We start from the raw sequence: 6,721 nt of genomic DNA, 5'->3' as shown, positions 1-6,721 counted from the left end.
GCACATCACACCCCAATATCGTGCAGATAAACATGACTATTTGCTTCATCATGTGCTCCTCTTTAGTGGATAGGACCTAAGGGGCATGATGTTATTGCGCATGACCATCAAAACTTGTGTTTGTGGCCAATATATCTCTAACTTATCTATCTCTTTCAAGTCCATCCTTGCCAACATTCTTGAAAATGTACATGGGACCCAAAAGATGATTGATCTATAAATGAGTCAAATATTGCAACTCATAGAAAACTAAGAACGGTTGCATTCCACTTGGAAGCAACTCTTTATGAACCATCTTCCACTCATACCAACTTTGAGGTCATCCAAGCAATCCTTCTAGGAGAGACTACTGTTGAGAGCTATCCATTGCATTGTTCCATTCAATTCCATTGTGGGCGGCACATAATACACGAGCTCCATATTTCATATATTAAGACAAACTTCTTTTTTTAGCCTAACCATATTATTATTATGTTGTTAGAGTACCCCACACCCGTGGCTCCATTTGTATTTTATGTTAAAACATTTATATTAATTTTTTATATTATTATAATAAATATTATATTTAAAAATATATATTATTCCTATTATTATATTTAAAAAATATTCATTACTAGTTTTAAGAATAATTCTCTCTCTCTCTCTCTCTCTCTCTCTCTCTCTCTCTCTCTCTCACATATTTTAAGAATTATTTTTTACAGGCTTTTAATAGCTCTCTCTCAAATCATGGCTCTCTAGCAAGAATGTTGGGTGCCCCTGATAAACTATCCTCTTTTATCATTTGCGACCTTTAAGAGTTCAACTTTGGTCCACATGAGACCTGCATGGTAACCTGAGGTGACTAGCCTTGCCACAAACATTTATATAGTCAACATGAACATAAAGTGTAATATTAGAGAAAGCAATGAGAATGGAGACTTGTTTACCTAAGCACTCCCTAAAACTCGAAAAATTCATACATGATTCACATAAGAATGGCTCTTATATTAGTGGACTACCTCCTAGAATGCTTGCTCATGTCTTCCACAGTGATTACCTCCTCCGACAATGTCTTAAGTTCATCAACCAATGGATGGAGATAGACATCCATATTCTTAACTTTATAGCATCCAGGCAAAAAGCAAGCTAAGGATCATGTGTCCTTTCTTGATAGAAATCCATGGCAGAATATTGTAATTAACAAGGACTACTTGCCACACACTATAATAGGTTGAGTGTAGTTTGAATGGATTCATGCCATCCATAGCAAGATGAAATCGAAAATTCCTCACCTCTCTCACAAAGTTTGGATACATGGAATCAACATGATGCCATGCTTGTGAGTCTGTTGGTATACACTGGATACCATCCGTGGATCTATTTTGTGCATGCCATGTTGTCAAACTTGCAATATTGATGTCCAAAACATGGATAGATATGCGGTATGTGAATAAAGTGTCCAAGAACCGTCTAAGGGACCATTTGACCCTACAACTCTTGTCGATACCTATAAGCACTACACTTTGCCATGGACTCATATTCTCCTTGAAAGAGCACACAATCATTGATAGATATATGTATACTATTGTAACCCATGCCTAGCTTTCACAACACTCGTCTTGCATCATCACAAGACTCAGGTATCATGTTTCTAGATGGCAATATATGACATTTTAATATTCTAAAAAAACTCAAAATTTTAGAGCACTCTAATACAATAAAAAAATGAATGTACAATGTACCTAAACAACTCGGTCACACTTGAATTGCTCCATCCGTACTTTGCTTGTAAACTCAAGAGCATAAGAAGTATCTTTAAGGGAGATATCTAGCACCCATTATATAATGGTATGGATGTATCCTCTTTCAATGGATCAAATGCCTCAGTATCCATGGGTTGTAGTGCCTTAATTATCGCTTCCATCTTAGGCTCCAATATTTGAGGGAGGTCTAGTTGGGTCCCCAATGTCTTCTCCAATGGAGGGCACACTAGATGAAGTGCCTTCTGGAGGATTTATCTACTTAGGTAATGCTTATGTGGTATGCCTACGAACTCTTCTTATCATGTGAAAAATATCCATTGCTTGCGATATATCAGTATTTCCCTATGAAGATTTTCATAAATGAACAACATTACTGAAGAATATTCAAATTAAAGCTTGACTATACAACACGATTAGTGCACAATTTGCTCACTGCTAACTTGTACTCAAATATTGCTTAATCAATTTTTTTGTTTGAAATTTATCGTAAGTTCACATATGATCTATGGACAAACAATGTTTTTGATGAATTGTAAATTTCATTAAGTACAATGACATGGGACACACTGATTGAGATATGCCTCTCAATCTCCAGCATTGCGATTGTCAAGATTGGTTATTTTTATTATAGTGCAGGTAATATATTATTTAAATGATTAGCTCACATTATACTCTCAATTGAAACCCATATAAATTTGATTTATACTCTAGAAAAAAAAAGTGTGGTGTACCTAGGATATTGCATCTAATGAAATGTTAATGACATTGTCCATTTAGACACTCAATATCCTTATAAATCCAATGTGAACCACAACCATCGATTGCTTTTAGACTTCCGGGAGTAAAACATCTTGAGCAATTATCCTATATCCATCTCTTTCTCTCTCTCTATCTCCCCCCCCCTCTCTCTCTCTCTCTCTCTCTCTCTCTTTATTTTCTAATATTTTTTATTATTTTATCTTCCTCTCCACATCTCTCACTCTTCCCCTATCTTTATCTCTACTCTCTTTCCCCTCCTCATCTCTACTCCCCCCTCTCTTTTTTCCAATATTCTTTTTTCTTTTCCCTAAATCTCTCCACCCCTCTCCTCTTTCCCTATGTTTTTTATATCCCTCTATATATCACTCTTTCTCCCATTAATCTCTATTCCCCTCTCTCTTTTATCTAATATTTTTTTATTTCTTCATAAACCTCTCAACCCCTCTCTCTCTTTTCCCATCTTTCATCTCTACTCTCTTTCCCCTCTACTTCTCTACTCTCCCTCACTCTTTTTTCCAATATTTTTTTGGATTTTTTTAAATTGTTATGCCCCTCCCATTCTTTATGTACTAAATTAATATCTCTCTCTATCACTTTCTCTCCCCTCTGCCTTTCATCCTCTTCCCCTCTCCCTCTCTTTATTGACAAAAAATTAATAATTTTCTCTCCCCCTCTCCCCTTCCATCTCCCTCTCCTCCTCTTTGTCTCTTTCCCTCTTTCTCCCCCTTTTCTACTACTTTCAAAATCCTCTCTCTCTCTCTCATAAGCACAATGCTAAACATCTCAGCCCCTCTCTTTCTTTTCCTATCTTCCATCTCTACTCTCTTTCCCCTCTTTATCTGTACTTTCCCTTTCTCTTTTTTCTAATATTTTTTTACTTTTCCCTCTCTTCCCTCTCCCTCACTCACTCACTCACTCACTCACTCACACACACACACACACACACACACTCTCTCTCTCTCTCTCTCTCTCTCTCTCTCTCTCTCTCTTTTAACAATAAATAATAAATAAATTTCTCTCAGCAAGAAATGTGCACCCCGAGGTTCACACCTTTCAGTTCATGAAAAGATTTAAAAGCTTTTCTTTACCTAAGCTAAGGTAAAGCCTTATCTAATTGAGCCTTTCATTCAACCCTCTTTCACACTTACTCACTTCTCAATCTAGTTCAGCTTAAACCCCATTCACACCCCCTCCCTCACACTCAAAACCTTATTCACATTGCCAGTTAAATTCTCTTCCTCCTCACAAGTTGGATGCAACTAATCTTGATCCCAAAAGCAATTCACATTCTTGTGGAAAGCTATTGTGTGCAAAATGCTCCATTGATTAAACCTTTGTAAACTCTCAATTTTGTTGCAAAAGGATAAACATTGCCTGAGTGTACCATAAACTCACAGTAGCACCTCATTATCTAAAAATGGTGGATCTTAAGCAAATAGTCAAATTTAATGGTGAAGGTTTCCATGCATGGAAAGAGAAGATCATGTATCGTCTCATGCGCAAAGACCTATGGGATCTATTTGAAGATGATGCAAGAGATGCACATGGCGAGAAAGAAGATATAGGAGGCGGGACCTTTGACGAAGTCCCAGCCAAAGACAAACGAATGGAAGAGAATGAACAACAAGGCTCTAGGCATCATTGCATGGGGATTGACTGATGATGTTTTGCATCATATCTTTGGCATCAGGGATGCCAAAGCTGTGTGGGATGAACTTGATAAAATCTTTGGGACAAAAAATCTCTCACTTAAGGACATTGAGCACTCTCTACTGGATGAAGAAAACAAACATAAAAACAAGGATGCAAAGGGAGTCGTCTCAACACCTAGAGACAATTTCTTATACACTAAAGGAGCTTATGGAGCAAAAGGCAAAGGCTGAGGATCTAACACCAACAACAAAGATCAGATGACATGTCATTATTGTGGTAAGATTGGCCACATAGCTAGTGAATGTTTCCACTGTAAAAGAGCATAACATGTGTAAAGTGGAAACAATCAAAATCAGTTCATGAATGATGAAGATGCTTTTGCTATCAACAACAACTCAGATAGATTGTTCTGACTTTGTAAAAACCATGGCCAAATATGTAAAGTTTCAAGCTTTAACTTGACTAGGTTGCCTATGAGCTAGTCTCCCATGCCATTTATTCATGTGTAGGGGGGGGGGGGGGGAAAGCCAGCAAATGTAGGAACTCATCATTTTAGGGTGAGTGTTGCAAGATAGAACAAATGATGTATGCTCTAGGAGAAAGGATCAGAATCCCATAAGCATAGTGAGGAAAGTGGAACTACCCAAAGGCTATAAAAACATATACTTGGCTCTCGTTTCAATGCAATATATAGTACTTCTCTTTTATGTCAACTCAAGACTATGTTTATGAGTCCAAACTAATCAATTTTGGAACTTGATCCGAGAAAATCACAAAAAATATTTGTCTAACATTTTGTTGATTTTTTGTACATTTGGAGCTTTGAAATAAAGAAGAGGATGGGAACAACCTCTTGGGAAATCCAAGAAATCACTGGATGAAAATATTTCATGGACCGGTTTACCAAGGGGGGGTGAAGAGTAAAGATCAATGAAGGAAGGTGAAGGGAAAATGTATAATGTGAAAAGGAAAGATATGAAATGGATTTGGAGCCATCCAAAGGGCATGTGAGGCTCATAATGTCATGACTTTGGAGCCTTATGACAATTCAACCAAATGGGACCCTTCTTGGAAGCATTAGTGGAAGAAAAATCAGGCACATGATTTTGTAAGATTTTTTAAAAATACTTCCACTCCGATCCAAAAAAACTTTTCAACATGAAAGTTATAGCGCGTGAGCTGAAGTTTTGGCTGGTATTTTTTTATAATTTTTTGGAGCTACGAGTTGGGAGATATGGCCAAAATGGTGGATGCCAACTTTTTCCAACTGCAGTGGACCACCTCCCAATTTAATACACATCCATACTTTCTTCCCCACACTTAATACTTCCATAAAACATCATTCATTAGACCTCCAACCCTTTCCCCTCTCTTATCCTCTCTCTCAAGCTAATAAACCATTAGAATTCCCCTCCTAAATCACCCTCAAATCATCCTTAGTTGTAGTAGTAATGTATGAACTCTCATTACTCTCTCTCTATTATTGCTAGATATGATCTTATTTTATGAAAATTCTCTATATTTTTTTATAGGAGAGCTCTTGGACTCAAGCTATGGGGGGGAGAATGGAGACAACTCACCTATGATGGAGCTTGATTAAGTACAAATTGGTCAACAAAACATCTAGATGGAGCTTCCACATTGGTGGAACCGCCTTAATGCAGCTTTGGTGGTGTTAATTCCTATTACATCTTAACCTCCTCCCTAAACACCCTCAAGGCCTATATAAGGAGGCCTTCTCCTTTGTAATTTGTAAGAAGAGAGAGAGCAAAGAGGCCTCCTTTAGCCCTATTGAGCCTTCCCCATTCTCCTTCATGAGCTTATGGAATTCCTTCTCTTACTATAGCTTATGTATGCTCTACAATGTAATAAGCCCAGGATATTGGTGTCCATATTGTGTATATTGGTTATGTCCCGAGGGTTCTCCATCTCTTAAGTTTATTGATTCATCTATTTTTTCGTAGTTCTCTCATTCTCACTCACTCTCTCTCTCTCTTCCTCTCTTAGTTTTCATCTCTTCTCCCTTATAATCTCCTCTCCCTCTTACATAGCGTCCTAGTCCGCTCTTCCATGACTAGGTGGTGCCCTTATCTCATTCACTTTGTGGCAGAAGGGAGTTTGGCATAGTATAGAGGCTGCCATACCGAATTTCCTTCGTCAGAACCTAATTCACTTGAGTTATAATATCTCATTCCAATCATGTATTGTGTTTATGACTTGTGTCCACCATAGTCAATCTAGCTCTAGATTTGTGTTTCTTAACATCCCTCTCCTCCTCCTCTCTCTCCCTCCCTCCGCCTCTTTCACTACAAGTATCATCACATCAGCTTATGATTGAGAGTGGCAGAGCCAGTGGCATCCCACGGGAGGAGAGGATATGCCCCCTTTGCAGATCAGAGGTGGAGAGTGAGGAGCATTTTGTTCTAAGATGCCCAGCATACTCAGAGTTGAGATCTAGATACACATTGAGCAGCTCACTTCAGGGATGCATGACTGATATGGATCAGAGATCATTTGGCCGTTTTCTGGGAGAGGCATGGCACATCAGAGAGCAGAGCACACAGCGG

Source organism: Lygodium microphyllum, chromosome 19 (assembly GCF_053477565.2).
Source record: "Lygodium microphyllum isolate KBCC chromosome 19, Lygodium_microphyllum_v1.1.10, whole genome shotgun sequence".
Taxonomy (NCBI): domain Eukaryota; kingdom Viridiplantae; phylum Streptophyta; class Polypodiopsida; order Schizaeales; family Lygodiaceae; genus Lygodium; species Lygodium microphyllum.
Note: the sequence above shows the minus strand (reverse complement) of the source record.